The sequence below is a fragment of the Saimiri boliviensis genome, chromosome 2 (genome assembly GCF_048565385.1).
Source record: "Saimiri boliviensis isolate mSaiBol1 chromosome 2, mSaiBol1.pri, whole genome shotgun sequence".
NCBI classification, from domain to species: domain Eukaryota; kingdom Metazoa; phylum Chordata; class Mammalia; order Primates; family Cebidae; genus Saimiri; species Saimiri boliviensis.
The window spans coordinates 38,128,101-38,144,761 of record NC_133450.1 but is presented as its reverse complement, the minus strand read 5'-3'; the positions used below and the strand labels follow the sequence as shown (position 1 = coordinate 38,144,761).

The 16,661-nt window shown below is 35.7% G+C and overlaps 1 protein-coding gene and 1 pseudogene across 7 annotated transcripts in view; one reads left to right on the top strand and one right to left on the bottom strand.

Moving 5' to 3' along the window:
• The window catches only part of FUT8 (fucosyltransferase 8), a 438,850-nt gene that overhangs the window by 294,344 nt on the left and 127,845 nt on the right, over positions 1–16,661 (top strand). The window lies entirely within an intron of this gene.
• LOC101029644 (ATP synthase peripheral stalk subunit d, mitochondrial pseudogene) lies at positions 2,610–3,214 on the bottom strand (annotated as a pseudogene).

Here is a 16,661-nt window from a genome sequence, read left to right as displayed (position 1 = left end):
AGTTACAAAGTTGTATCTAACTTTCAGTGTACTGCCAACACTGTCCTCTTTTATGCTTTGTTTCCCTTCCTTTTATAATTAACTTAGGACAGTATGGCTTATTAACCTATAGATAATGACAGAATATCTTATTTTATATTACAATTACTTTTGGTATTTGTTGTGTGTGATCAGAGATCCCCATGTAACAGTATTAAAAAGGACTACTTGAATTGTCACATGTTTATTATAGATATACCTGCATAAGCATATAGGGACTTTAATATTTATTGAGATTAACTATAGTGATAGGTTAGTATCTGTATAAATAAATAGAAATGGCACATTAAACACAGAAGTTTGCTAGATTAGGTAATTGCTGTATTTCATGTGGGTCATGGGTCTGTGAGAAGAAACCACATACTGTAAATTAAAATTAAGTCCCCAGTTTATTTGATCAGTAATACAAAACCTTATTGGACATGATGATGCCACATGGAGTAGAAATAGATGTAGTATATCTAAATATAGCTTCCTGTGGTCCTTTAGAGTCGCCAATAGAGTCATAAACTGCCTATGCAATTTTCCATACAAGATAACATCTTGCCATATCTAAGCTCATTTCTTGCTATGCCATAATCCTTTTAAACCTGGAGCCAGTGTCACCTTTCTACAAGAATATGTACAATGTATGCACTTCCATTTAAGGGAGTGTATACGAACTTTGAGGATCTATTAGTTCTTAAACAAAACCTGTGCCAGTAATACCCCATATCCTTGATAAGAAAGCAAAAGTCATTTCAAAGTGTCTCAATAATAAACACACCTTTGGGTTCCCTGCACTATGGGAAGTAGATCTCTTCAAAATACTGATAGTGCTGTATCACACATATAGTCATGTGTTGCTTAAGGGTGGGGTTAAATTCTGAGAAATGCATCATTAGGTGATTTTGTGGTTGTGTGAACATCATAGAGTATACTTACATTATACTCTATGTATAGGGTCGTGGGCTAGTGTGTACTGCATACCTAGTGTATATGATATAGGCTGTTGCTCCTAGGCTACAAATTTGTGCAGCATGTTACTGTACTGAATACTATAGGCAGCTGTGACACAATGATTAAGTATTTGTGTATCTAAACATATCTAAACACAGAAAAGGTATAGTAAAAATATTATATAATCTTGTGAGCCTACTGTTATATATGTGGTCCATTGTTATGTGGTACATGACTACATATATTTTTTCTACATTATAGAAAATATATGTTGTGTGTATATATGCACACTGTGTATACACAGGCACACGCACATGTAAACACGCGTGGAAGTTTTTTGAAAATCAGCTTAAGTCAGTTGATCATTCATTATTATTTGATTGTTTTTGATAGCTATTGGTAGCTTCCAATAACTAGAGGTCAGTGAAAAATATAGGCTTCCTCCACCATAATTCTGTTAATATTTAATATGTTACAGTGAAGACAAGACTCAAATTGGGGAAGTACTCTGTCTTTTTAGGTGTTCCTGCAATATCTTATATGAAATATTCTCTTGAGAAAGTTGTGGCATTATTCCAACAACAGGATTTGATCATTCTTCTGTTCAGGCTTCAGAGAATAATCTGAATCAGCCCCTAGACACAGTGTGGATTGGAACCTAAGCCTAGGGCATCATTCCAAATAGTATTGGATACTCGATTTACTAAATTCTTACATATTGTTCTCAAAATTGGTACTGCTCCTATAATATTTCTAGATATTTCACATAAGTTAGTATTACCCAGTGAAATATTTCTAGAGTCTATTTAGCTTATAATAAACTTCCTGATTTTGATAAGAAATAAAGCTTACTGAAAAGCTTAATATTGCTGTTGCCTTTGGGATGTAGGTGTTTGATGATGTAATAGTTAATTAATCCTGAAAGTGTTTATTGCCAGACCTATTGAGTCATTAACTCTGGTGATGAGGCTCAGTAATCTGTATTTTAACAAGCCCTCAATGTGGATCTTTTGTACACTAAAATTTGAGAACCACTGTCCTAAAGTTTAATAACATTTTTGTATTTACATTTCTGACAGAGAAAATTCATAACAGAAAAAGAAAACTGTTACTAACAATGAGTCATCTTTGGGATTTTATTTCAACCAGTTAGTCTCAGGCACCTGGTGTTCACCAATAAAGTAAACATTTATATCTTGTGTCCTGGTAAGTATAGAACATCATGCATTATGATGGGAGTGAGGTTCAGTTCAAAAACTATTTAGCACCTTCTATTTATTCATTTTAGAATTCTGCTGCCTTGTAAGACTTATTTTAACTCATTTATACAACCAGAGCCTTTAGTCACAGCAAGAGCCTTGAAAGAAGAATGTAAATAGAATATTGCTATGCATGTTTGTGTCAAAAAATATAAACTGGCACATGTAAATTTAATTCACTTTATCCATTCCAGTCATGTCCAGTTAAAACCTACTGGGATCTTTTTTCATATTTTGTCCATGTCTGATATGTGAGTTAGTATATGTTTTTTTTTAGTAGATGTCAACCGTTTTTACCTTTTTCATTCTACCCATAATTTTCTTCCTGGAATGATGCCACTGTTGCCAAATTAGCAAGACGATGTTTATGACTTTTCTATTTTCTTTTTTTTTTTAACTATATAATTACTTTTATTTTTAATGTACAGAATGTGTAATATAAGGGCCAGAGCCTCCTCCTGGACTCAATTTTATAAATTCTCAATTGGTTGGTAAGGCCAATAGGGATACTTTTTCTTGTCCAATTTGGTTTCTGGGAAAGCTTCGTTCAAGTCCTCAATGGTCATCTGTTCAAATGGAATTAAGTTCTTATACTTCTCCAGCTGTTTCTCATATTCTACAACCCTGGCCTTTGAGAGAGACACACACTCAGCATAATACTTCGCATCTTCTTTTTCTTCAGCATCCACCAGGGCAGTATATGGATCCACTGGCATAGGAACCTTCAAGGCATTAAACTTCTTCCCAAAGTCACCCACCAAGCCTGCCTTGGCCACACTGGCCTTGTAGTAAGCCCAGTCAATAGATGGTGGATTCTCAGGTAAAACAGCCAACCTGGAGGTGAGGATCTCATTCCAGGATTTCAGGGAATTAGTAGCGGCCTTTTGGTTTGGGGGTATGATCTCCCAAAAAGCTATCCAGTCAATGGTTTTTAGAGCAAGTTTTTGCCCAGCCATCTTGGGATCCTTCACCACCGATCGACTTTTCTATTTTCTAAGAGGACTTTTGCATATTTGCATATAAGTTGTGGTTTAAGAAAGATGTGCATTGACATTTTGACAGATTTTAATTTTCTTAGTCTTGTCAGGATACAGCTTATTTTGTCTACTACATCTGGATGAGGCCATTAGAATCTTGCTGCTATAACTGTAAGTCATGGTGTTGAATTTGCCTTTGAGGTATAGAAGATAGAACAGTGTATTTGAATATACTCTGCAGCATAGAGACATAGCTTGAAAGAAGCATAAGTGTCAGTATGATGAGTTGAGCCAACATTTTTTTCTTCCATCCAATTACAATAATATATAAGGTCATGAATATCCAGTTATGGTTGTATATACATATTTTGTTTGTGATGAACACATGATTTCTTTCATTTTAAATTTATATGTATATATTTTTTTTCCTGGAAATGTTAGGCTGTTCTGAAATATTTTGACATAAAAATGTATTTACTTCATTATTTTTAGACAAATTTATAACGTTGGCATTTTGTGATCTCCGTTTACCTCATTAATGTTTACTCTCCATACTTCCTAATTTGCATCCTAAACTTAAGCCCTTATGCTGAACAACCCCACTATGCTTCATGCCTGTGCCTTTGCACATTTCATTATTTTACTGATTCAGCCCCATCCCCATCTTTCCTAAGCATTTTTACTAAGTGTTGCTGGTTCTTTAAAACTCAACCCAAGCATGTCTTCCTATGAGAATCCTTTCTCGACCTCCTTCATATGAATTAGGTGCTCTTTTGGCGTGTTCACGCAGCAGCTATGGCTTGCTCCTGTCATTGTACTCTCCATAGTGTGATAACTTTTAATCATTTATCTTTTATCTGAATCTTAAGTGAATATCTTGATGGAATAGATCATAGTTTATTGATCATAGTGTTCAGAATCTGATATCTTTAATAAAATGCTCATCAAATGAGTGAACGAATGAATGAGCCCAATTGATTTGGGGAGCATTTGTATCTGATTAAAAATCATTCTTTGTATTCTCAGCAGATAATGGTCATCTTAAACATGCTGATCTATGCCTGTTATGTCTTTGATCCCACATATTCGCCCAATACCTTAGGCTTAGTGAATGCTGTGTGAGTGGATTGGAATTAAGGACTGTATTCTGTATAAATCATAAATAAACATTTTCATCTGTAGACTTAATTATTTTATAATTAAAATAGCATCTTCAGATGCCATCTTATTTTTAAAAAGATTTTATTGATCTGCCTTTTACCACTTTGGTCAAAGTACACCTTTTCAGTTTCATGGTTTTATTTTTTTCTTTTCTTCCTGTCCTGTCCTGTCTTGTCCTGTCCTGTCCTGTCCTGTCCATTCCGACAGGATCTTACTCTGTCACCGAGACTGAGTATAGTGTCCTAATTACTAGAATGCTTACTGCAGCCTTGACCACCTGGGCTCAAGTGATCCTCCTGGCTCAGCCTCCCAAGGCAGCTAAGACCACAGGCACATGCGATCAGGCCTGGAAAATTTTGGGGTTTCATTTCATTACATTTGATTTTTTGTTGTTGTTGTCCAGCCATAGAATTCTTGTCAATAATTATACAGTAATTTCCTCTGAAATTTTTTATTTTCATGTCATTGTGAAAGGTATGAGAGAGAATATTTTTTGTAGGTCAGACCATAGTCATAGTTGTCACTGTGATAAAATATAAAAATGTACAGTGCCATTTGTAACCAACAGAAAAACCTAGTAATAACAAGTACCTTATGGGCTCTAGGCAGCAGAAGTGACATTGAATTTATTTTATTTAGATTGCTGAAAATAATAAGCAAAAAAAAAAAAAGAATGCTGAGTGAAGTGCAATTAATTTAGCATCTACAATAACTTGGTTTTAGTGATTTTAATGATTAATTAGAAGATACATAGAAACTGTTTGCTTTTTCCAACCCCGTATTTTAATATTAATGATTTTGTCTTTGTTGTGTAGAGTAGGCAGGTGTTTAGGAAGACAGCATTTATTTTCATTAAAAGATCTGAAGTAGCCAGCTAACAGTCTTTGTTTACTTCTTTTTTATTTTTTTGAGATGGAGTTTCACTCTTGTCACCCAAGCTGAAGTGCAGTGGCATGATCTCAGCTCACTGTAACCTCACCTCCTGGGTTCAAGCAATTCCCCTGCCTCAGCTTCCCAAGTAGCTGGGATTACAGATGCCCACCACCACACCTAGCTAATTTTTTGTATTTTTAGCAGAGACAGGGTTTTGCCATGTTGGCCATGCTGCTCTCGAACTTCTGACGTCAGGTGTTCTGCCTGCCTTGGCCTCCCAAAGTGCTGGAATTATAGGCATGAGCCACTGTGCCTGGCCTGTTTACTTCTTAATATCAAAGTTTGAAACTCCTTATTTAAAAATTAAAGAAAGTGAATTACTATCTGTCACCATTACTATTTGCTTATTAGGGACATAAACAATGAAATAAAGATACAAATATGATAGATCACATGGTTACAGAGAGAAAGTAGATAGATTCAAGATACTGAAGACATGTAGATTCAGAGTCAAGTTCTAATATTTTAATGCATCCTCTGTGTCAGGATCTAAGTACTTTCACATGTATTACTTGTAATTTATTTAATATCAAGTGAAAATTAGTTTATTTTGCCCTGTGTTCTTCTTTGACATCTTTCAGTATTTAACTCCTTCGTTTGTATATGTTTGTATTTGGCACACTGGTTTATAAGACTTCATTCATTCATATAGTCCTTCATTCAGGTTTTATCTAATTTATATTCTATATTGGCTGTGGCAGTTTCTTAAAATAAGACAATAGTACATATTGGATGTTGGAAATACATGTAACCTAAATAATTATTTTAGTAGATATTCCTAAATGTTTATACATTTCTTGATTAAACTAATGTATTTTTAAAAAGATGTGTTTCATTTGGCTCCCAAATCAACTGTTAGGATGTTTGCTTGTGTATACTTTCATGCATTCACATTTGCCCCTTCCCCATTTTATAATTTTCTAGCCTGCAGAATGATTGATTTCCGTATTATTTATTTATTTATTTTTAATTTTTAAAAAGAAATTTTCTTTAAAGGCAGGATCTCACTCTGTTGACCAGGATTGAGTACAGTGGAATGAACACAGCTCACTGCAGCCTTCTGGGCTCAAGTGATCCTCCTGCCTCAGCCTCTGAAGCAGCTGAATAACAAGCATTGAGCCACTATGCCCAACTAATTTTTAAATTTTTTATACAGGCAGCGTCTTGCCATGTTGCCCAGGCTGGTCTCAGCTAGTCTCAAGTAGTCCTCCCAACTTGGCCTCCCAAAGTGCTGGGATCACAGGTATGAGCCACTGTACCCAGCTGGAATGATTGATTTGAAATGATAGCCAGGGTGAAGTTCTATCTATATGTAATATGAAATAACAGGAAGTAACATAAACATGTAAAATATGGATATTTTAAGCTGTTTGTTCTTTTGATGAAACTATGATTACTTGTGTTTTTAAATATACTTTTAGACAAGGAATTTAAAAAGTAAGTATAAATAATATGATTTTTCATAAACTGTTACACAACAATGAAGATTGGAGATGAGTGGGCATGTCTAATTAGTAGTTTTCTTTGGAAACATTGGCGTCTGATTTCCTCAAAGCTGTCACAATTCAGCATATGAAAATCAGGCTGCCTTGCCCCAGATGGAAATTTGCTGCATGGTACTTTGTAATGTCATTACTGAAACAATAAGCAAAGTAGTAGAAGTAGTAAGGGATACAAACAGTTGCTAAAAATTGAATATTGAGACTGAAGAAAGACTTGACATAATCAGAGAGAATATAGACCAAAAAGCAGAAGATTAAAATATAGAGAATGAAATAGATATAGATAACCAGCAAAGATCCAGCATTAAGATAATTGCATAGAGAATAGAAGACATGGAAGAGAAAAATTACTCAAAAATATTATTAATAAAGACACTTTCCCTGAAAAAAAGAAACACATCCTCAGATCAAAATAATATTTTGGGTTCTGTGAATTTTGATTACTTGACATATCTAAATTAAATGATGAAACTTTGATATTTCTCCAGGTATCCATAAAGAAGAACATATCATTTCAAAGGGAGGGAAATCAGGCTCTTGCTAAACTTCAGTGCTGGAGATTAATCTAGCAATCTTTTTACTCTTTTCAAATAAATTGTGATCTAGGAATGCTGTTCTTAGCTAAGACACCAGCCAAGTATAGATTCAACAGGCAGACATTCCCAAATACCCATAATCCCTGTTGAAAAATATATTATTTAATTAGGATATTGACCTATTTAAAAGATAAATTGATAAAATTGGCAGTGACATCATTGAATATGAAATGCTAGACATTTATGTAAGTTATGATTATGGAATCTAATGTATTTGGTATAAAGTTTAGCTGTGAAGAATAACATGCCAACAAAATTTGGAATTGGAAGCATTTTCATGTTTCAGTAAATTATATCTAAAATTAAAAATAAACTTACAAAGATACGACTAATTCAGTCTGTTAATGTTTTTGACAGTTTTTTAACCTTAGATCTTTTAAAAATCCATTTGAAATTGAGGAATTCATGCATTTTCACTGAATTTGTGCTTTATTAAAGGTAAAATTAAACGTATTATATTTTTAAAAGACAATATCTTCCAATTTTGTAAAAGCTTTTTAACCTATTTTGACATATTTGAGGATTTTTCTCCTTTACATGTTTTCGTCTCTTTAATTCTTTGAAAGAGTATGTACTAATTTTTATAAAAATAGGATATTTTTATATGTTTAGGAAAAAGTTATTCACTGTAAAGGACAATTTTTATATATTCAGGATGAACTTCATAGATGAGAAAAAGTGAAGTTCAGAAATGATATTACTTAAGTCAGATATTTATTTAATTTTATAAGCAGGCAGTAGTCCAAGTCTCTTGAATCTTTGGTTACTGATCTGTTACTGCGTTACAAGAATCTTTGGTTACTGGTCTGTTACTGCATTACACAAGTGATAATAGATGGGAATTAATAATGTTTCTAGAGAAATGCCATATATAGCCACAGTGTGTCACAAAGAAAACAAATAGTATGTGTATGTATAGGATGAAAAATTTTACTGTGACAAATATCTATATAGTACCTGTGCTATTAATATTTTATATTGGCCAGGTGTGGTGGCTCACACCTGTAATTCCAGCACTTCAGGAGGCCAAGGCAGAGGGATCACGAGGTCAGGAGATGGAGACTATCCTGGCCAACATGGCAAAACCCCATCTCTACTAAAATACAAAAAAAAAAAAAAATTAGCCAAAACCCCATCTCTACTAAAATACAAAAAAAAAAAATTAGCCAGGCATTGTGACATGCTCCTGTAGTCCCAGCTGCTTGGGAGGCTGAGGCAGGGGAATTGCTTGAACCAGGGAGGCAGAGGTTGCAGTGAGCCAAGATTGTGCCACTGCACTCCAGCCTGGCGATAAAGTGAGACTGTCTAAAAAATAAAAAATAAAAAATAAAAATAAAATTATATCATCTAGATAACTTTTAGGTATAAAAGATGGCAACACAATCACAAGGACACTTGGACTATTAAAATATTGCTAAGTATGAATATTCTTGGGGCTATTGTACAATTACTTTGAATGTATTCATTCCTGATTTTATAAAGGCAAATGCATTCATATATTAGTTGTGTGGTTAGCAGTCAGTCTGAATTTAATGACAGATGTGAATTCTGTAACATTTGATTATAAATAGAGCTTTATTGTTTTCATGTCATGTAAACCAAAATAAGTCTTCACTATTTCCAAGTGGACAGCCCACTGAACCTAATAAAATTAATAGATGAGGGTAATTGGTAAATGGTGCCATCCATTTTTACTGATAATGTATTTACTTGTGTTCTAAAGAAATTTGTTTTTAAGTTAAAACACTGCCACCAACCTTCACCCCAGCAAATATTTACACAATTTACTTTTAAAACAAACATTATTTTAAAGTTTAAGAAAACTAATGCTACCCACTGTTATAGCTTAATTTTCCACTACTCCTTCCACCTTAACCTCCCTTTTCACCTTCACTTCCTGTTCTCCCCTGTACCCTATGCTCTAGCCATATAAAATAATGTCATCTTTACTGAATGTGGCATGCTCTTTCACACTGCTGTGCCTTACCACATGCTCTTCCTTCTGTTTGAAATGTCTTTTCCTTCACCACCCAACAGACTCTTCCTTAACTTTTTGGATGGTTCATGTGTGGTTATCCTTTTTAAGCTCTTTAGTTATACCAGGCATTATTTAACTCTTTTTGCTATGGTCTAAACTCTCATACCAAATTATAGCTGTTACGACATGTACTGCAATTCATAATTTATGTCTGGCTTTTCCACAAATTGTGAATCTGACATTTCCAGATTGTAAAATATTTGAGGATAGTGGCTGTGTTTGTTTCATGTTTGTGTCCTTAAGTATTTGGTGTGTAACAAATACTTGGCAATTTTTTTAACATGAGTTGTGACTCTTAGTCCTGCAGAGATCATATTACCGTGGTCTCCGTTATCCATGGTTTTGCTTTCTGCAGTTTCAGTATCCACAGTCAGCTGTGATCTGAAAGTAAGATATTTTGAGAGAGAGAGAAAGACCACATTCACATAACTTTTATTATATTATCTTGTTTTAGTTCTTCTGATTATTCTTTGTAATCTCTTAACTGTGCCTAACTTGTAAACTTTACAGTAAGTATGTATGTACGGGAGAAAACAATTTGTAATAGGATTTAGTATTATCTGCAATTCAGGCATCCACTAGGGGTCTTAAAACAGTATCCCCACAAATAAGAGGGAACTACTATGTCACATTTTCCTTTTCTTTCTCAGTTCCTTTATTTCTCTTCTTTTTCTTGTCCCTCTCAATCTCTTTTACTTTCCTCCTTTTCAACTTTCTTCTTTCCTTCAGTGTGATACAACAGACAGGCATTTTTAGAAGTGTTTGTCAGGAAAAGAGGTGTTATAAAATCCACCAATGAGTACTGCTTCTTTTGTTTTTACATATTATCTAGGTGGATTTATTTATGATGGAATGTCATTTAGAAAAGGAATCCTGATTTCAGTAGAAACTAAATATCAAAATCTACAATAGCATTATTTAACTAAATTCACATAAAAGAAATAAAGGATTATGAGCCTATGTAAACTTGAAAATAAGAACTTGACATAGAGACAGTTCTACAGAGAATACCATGGCACTTCCCAGACCTTTGCTTTGATATTCATCCTTTGCTTGTCAAGGGCTTTGCTTTGAATGTTTGACTCATACTGGTTCAACTTCACTCACTCAGTTTAAAGACCTCTCTTCTCATTTCTTTCTCTTCAGAGTTATAAACTTGCTTTAGTTAAATTTTTGACATGAGATTTTCGTTTTTGTAAGGTGATGCATAGGCATGGTAGAGCATCCAAAGAATACAAAATGGGTATACATTGCCATGGTATTTCTGCCACAAACCCAACTCTTCAGTTCCTCTTTCTACAGGCAGCATCTTCTGTCACTTTCTTGTGCATCCTTTCAAAGGTATCCTACCTATCTTAGAGGAAAGAAACAGAAAGATAGGACATACCAGTGAATAACCCAATCTGTTGGAGATATGACATACCAACGGATAACCCCATCTTCAGTTAATAACTTACCTCCCTGGGGTTTTGTATAGCTTAATTAGCATTGGCAAAGCACTTTGATACTGTTGGATAAAAGGCAGTTAGGTTTTTAGAGGTAAGGTAGAGTTAAGATTGTGATTTTGCAAACAATCATTTTTTTCATTGGTGACATGACTTTACTAGCAGTTTTTCGTTGAGAGCTCTGATTACTTGATTTTGTTCTTGTAAGTTAACACTTTTTTCTTCATAATATTGCACAAAATAAGAATCATTTGGTGACCATGAGTTCATGTCATAAAATTGAGTATTTTAATAACCAGGAAAAACATTAGTTCTCAGTCTTTAGAATTAGAAACTTTGCAGTGAGTATGTTTTCACCCAGCATATCCAGTTCATTTGTCGCATGGTATAAAAAGAAACTCATGTGGAAGGGGATGAGTTCATGCTGAAATCCAAACATCTTGACTTAACCTGCAGAATTGTTTTCATGCCTTTGCATCATGGAGCCAAAAAATAGGTGCCATTGGGAAAATCCCTTAAGATATCCTCTGTTTCTCCTCTTGACCAAACTATGGAAAATACTAATAATGAAAAGGTTTAATTGCCTAGATAAGAGCGTGGTAAAACCCAGTGCTTCATTCATCCATTAACTAAATGGGGATTAATACCTAGAATACATTAGTATCTAGAAAACAAAAACATTTTTATATTGACTTGGCAAAATGTTACAGCCTTTAGTTTGGGTTCTTTTACTTATATTTTATTTGAAAAATACACACACTCCCTATATGTTGTGATTCTTACCTCTAGAGAAAATAAAGGATTCTAAAACACTACCAGGTAACTTAAGGGTTTAATAAGTCAGAGAAATCCTACATAAACAATTGTTTTCCTAGTCTCCTATTTGTTTTATCTGTTGGAAATGGGCTTCATACTTCAAGATGATACATGTCTAAGAGCAAAGGATACTACTTTTATTTTACCTTCTGGCACTCCCATCTCCCTGGATAAAATTTTCCATGGGGAAAAAGAGGTGATGGCATTGCTGTATTTTGGGAATTATAGACATTCGTCGTTTCATTGTTGGGAAAAAACAAAAACATTTCTGTTTTGACTTGGCAAAATGTTACAGCCTTTAGTTTGGCGTCTTTTACCTATATTTTTGAAAAATACACACACACACACACACCCTCATCACATTGTTCTAGAGTAATGGAAGAAAACAGAAACCACTTTGTTACCACTTTGGAAACAAAGCCTAGAAATTTTGGGGCAAAAGGTTAATTCTTCCCTCACACAAAGAATAGTGTGAATACATTTAAGTTACTTAAATGAATGTGAATTAGTTAAAAATTTTTCCATTTTGATATGAAGCAACTCAGATTTACTCTTGGAGTTGGTATTAATGGTCTGTATGGGTTTCTCCTGGCCTATCACTTGTCATTGTTTTCAATAAAAGGCAAAAACAAGCCGGGCGCGGTGGCTCAAACCTGTAATCCCAGCACTTTGGGAGGCCGAGGCGGGTGGATCACAAGGTCGAGAGATCGAGACCAACCTGGTCAACATGGTGAAACCCCGTCTCTACTAAAAATACAAAAAAATTAGCTGGGCATGGTGGCGCGTGCCTATAATCCCAGCTACTCAGGAGGCTGAGGCAGGAGAATTGCCTGAACCCAGGAGGCGGAGGTTGCGGTGAGCCGAGATCGCGCCATTGCACTCCAGCCTGGGTAACGAGCGAAACTCCGTCTCAAAAAAAAAAAAAGGCAAAAACAGTTGTTCAGGTTTAGATCAAAGTATTTAAGAACATGAAATGGGCGTGAGATTCTACTTCTGAGAGCTTACAATACATTCTGTCTTTGAAATTCAACTCCCTTGTTCTGACAAGTATGTTACACATCAGCCAGACAGCAAGATAATATACAAGAAAAATGCAAGTCTTTCTTTGAAAGGATTAACCTTCAGTTGTTAACTTACCTCCCCGGGGTTTTGTGTAGCTTAATTATCATTGGCAAAGCAGCTTGATATTGTTGGATGAAAGTCAGTGAAGTTATTAGAGGTAAGGTAGTATTATGATTGTGATTTTGCAAACAGATAATCTTTTTTTCATTGGTGAGATGAGGGGAAGCAGAAGAGAATCTTTATCTTGGGTCCTAATCTTAGGTGGTATAGTTTGAAGCTAGAATGGTTTATGAAGGAGCTCCATGTTTAATATCTCAGCTGAAAATTAGTTGTTGCCTTTCTCTTAAACTATTGTGGCACATAAATCAAGAGAAATACGTACTTTTGATGAAGTATTGAAGCAGACTTTTTGTGTATGTGTGTGTGTATGTCATGTATACTCTAGTAACAGCACACTTTATTGATGTCATTAAAACCACAGGCAAGTCACAGATTGTAATCATTCTTTGCATGAGTTGGTTTTAACTTAAAAAATATAAACTCTATTGCAGGATTCAGAAAAAAAGAAACTGGGAATAAACAAAATATCGTTACTTCTAGATCTCACCTCATAGTTCTTCAGGAAGTTTCTTATTAACTGATGGATTCATTACAAATATGTTTCTGCAACTTTGTGCATATTTCGTATGTTAAAGAAGCTGTTCAAACTTCAGCCTTTGGTGGAAGGCAAAGGAGTACTCTACCAGAGGACATGATACTAAGCTTGCATTTAAGGCATTTTATTCTTTTACTTAAACATTTCATTCTTTGTAGGACAGTTAATTTTCTAGAATATCCTTAGAAGTTTTCAGGCATATTCATTTTCCTTTTCCTCTTAAAATAATCCCTATTGAGCCACAGTCTGTTGAGTTATTGAAACTTTATTTGAACCTGAATGTATCTCATGTATTTCTGTCTTTTGTGGTAGATAATCCTTTTTTCTACTTGTTGGGAAACTACTATCTCGAGTCATTCTTTAATGCATCATTCATTTGGTAGACATTTGTTGGACACTTACTACATGTCAGCATGTGGGCTGGACCAAGGCATGTTCTATACATGGTATTGGTATGGTTTTGATAATTTGGAAATTTCTTTTGCATTTTCTTCACAACCTCTGAGATCGTGTAATGTATCCAGTCTAATTTCTATAATACTAGTCTTCAGGCAATTGGTCAGTCCTTCTAGTCTCTGTTAATGTTTATAATCCCCGACATAATTCTATAGTATTTCCAGTATAATCCTAGATTGTTGACTTTACCATATTTTCTGAATTATTTCCTTGAATCACTGTAAAACATAATCATTTGCACTGTACTCCTTTTGTGAGTCTTTATGTGTCAATACTTTTATGCCTTTTACTTATTTTAAGTGATAGAGTAGTTTAATAGTTGTAATAAAGAATAATGTAACTTAAATATTATTGAAGCTAAGAGGGGAGTCTATTACATTTATTTTGAAATAGGAAAAATTTCAATAGCAGTCAAACCAGATTTTCTTTTGTTCTTGAAATGTTCAAAATTTTTCATGAACATTACAGATTCTGGGTTTCATAGTATAAAGATATAGATTAATATTGTCTGTAGAATACCTGTGTAAGGGAATGTTATCAGAGAGACCAGCTCCCGGTATATCAACATAGGTTTAAGATCTCTCAAAGTGATCAAGTGGTCAGTGAAAAAGAGAGAGAGACAAGGAAAAAGTTTTCCTTAAAGCTCGGCCCAGGGGAGACACCACATAATGCTGCTCTGTGGATGTCTGACATTCCCCTGAAAACCTCAGTTTTTTGCTGGACTCTTTCAATAGGGGAGGAGGAGTGAAGCTACACAACAGTATGGAAATGATCATACAAAAAGAACACATTTGCAAAAACTGATGCACAGAAATCACAACGTGGTATTATAAAAGCAGAACAATGTAAAGATAACTTTTCTGTGTGTCAGCATAGAAATCATACACCTTAGCAAGAACAGAGATTAAACATAAACTTATAATTATCAGCAAAAATACATTGGGCTCACAGCTGCAGGGAGAACAGGATCTGACACAGGACAACCAAGCCTGACCACAAAGCTGCAAGAGGATGGGGCCTCCTTGCAGGCCTGGAGAAGAAGTGGGAGAAGAAAGACTTTTATATCCTTATCTCAGCCACAGAGGATTTTTCTTATGACAGATGCCCCTCATGCTTCTGTTCATAGGCTCTCCATAAGGGTCGCATTCCCTTGCCTTTCCTGGGAAAGGAATCTAGGTAATAAGCCTCTCCATTACATGTCCATTTATAGGCTTTCTGCAACGAGAAGCCTATTACATGCTGTCATCTCTCTCAGGCAGTCAAGCTATGTGGTTAGTCCCTTTCACAGAGTTCCTGTTTTTACCAAAACAGCTCAGCAGAGCCAAAGTTACAAGTTGCAGCTCAGCAGAGGCGAAGTTACAAGTTACATCTCAAACTTTTCACATTATTCTTCATTTTCTCAAATATGATCTATACAGTAAGGAACAGGCCTCACAAAGCAAATAGCTCATTTCAAATTCTAAGAGAATTTACAGGCTAAAAAATCAGCAACAATTTCTTCTGATTATTTCAGATAGCCCCGGTTTTGCCAGTTCTTCCAGAAGCTTGGGGTTGCCCAGTCACCACTGAAGGGTCCACAGTGTTCCCAGCAAAATGTGATACTAATACAGAAATTAAAATAGTTGTGAAATGATGAGCTTCTCTAAGATGCGCTTTTCTAACAAATTTCACAGTGCCAAATTTGACTTTTAATAAATCTCCATTAAAACTAATCAAAAAATGATAAGTGAAAAACTGATGCAGGATATTGTCTCGACCCCTTTGCTGGACTTATGACAGGGGTGCCTCCTTTACTCAGCCCACCCTGCTTAACCCCTTGTGGAAGGGATGGAGTGTGTGAACAAGTACAGAACTGGAGTAAGCAAGTGCAGGAACTGGCCGGCAGCCTGGCAGGAGCTTACTCTGTTTACTTGGGTCTTCCAGGCTCCACCCCTCACCAGAGGGAGTGTGCAAATGAATGAGTGCAGGGACCACCAGCTGCTTCAGCAGTGGCAGGAGCAAACTCCATGCAGGCCCTGCGGCAGCATCCAGGTAGGGGTATCTGTGATGCCAAGGCTCCAGAGGATGTGTTACAATGCTCTTTTAGCTCCATTGTTTGCAGATAGCTGTGTGTTGTCAGCTCAGTGGGTCCCTTGCCTCATTGTGTCAGGTGGGCTGCCTTCTGCCAGCGAGGGCACAGGACCAGTGTGATAGACTTTTTAGGTATCCTCATGTGGTACCTCCTGAATTCTTGTCTGGTGCCCAAGAAGAAGGAAGTCATGCAGACAAATTGAAGGATGGTGAATATAGAGAATTTTACTGAGTGATGAAAACAGCTCTCAGTGAAGAGGGGAGTGAGAAAGGGGACAGAAAGGGCTGATCACTCTCTTGAAGACAAGCTGCCTTTCTTCCTCTCTTTTCTGAAATCAAGTGGCCTCATCCAGCCACCATCTCTGAAGTTAAGTCACCTCTCTTCAATATGCAACCACTTCTCCACTCTGCCGACTGAGCCTGGGGTCTTTATAGGCACAGGATGCAGGCCAGGATGAGCCATAGGTAGTTTTGGAAAAGATAGCATTGGACTGGTAAAAAGACATAATTTAGAAACTGCCAACTGGGAGAGAGCGGGCACACAGGGATGGAAGTTTTCACTTTGGGCTGCTGGTTTCAGGGTTTTCGGCATGAAGGTGGGATTTTGCCAAGGACTTGCTCCTGTCTGCCTAGAGTTTCTCTGCCTCCTGTTGCTATCAAAACCACTTTCAAATGTGTGTTCTTAAAGTTTCATCTTATGCATTAGCATATTT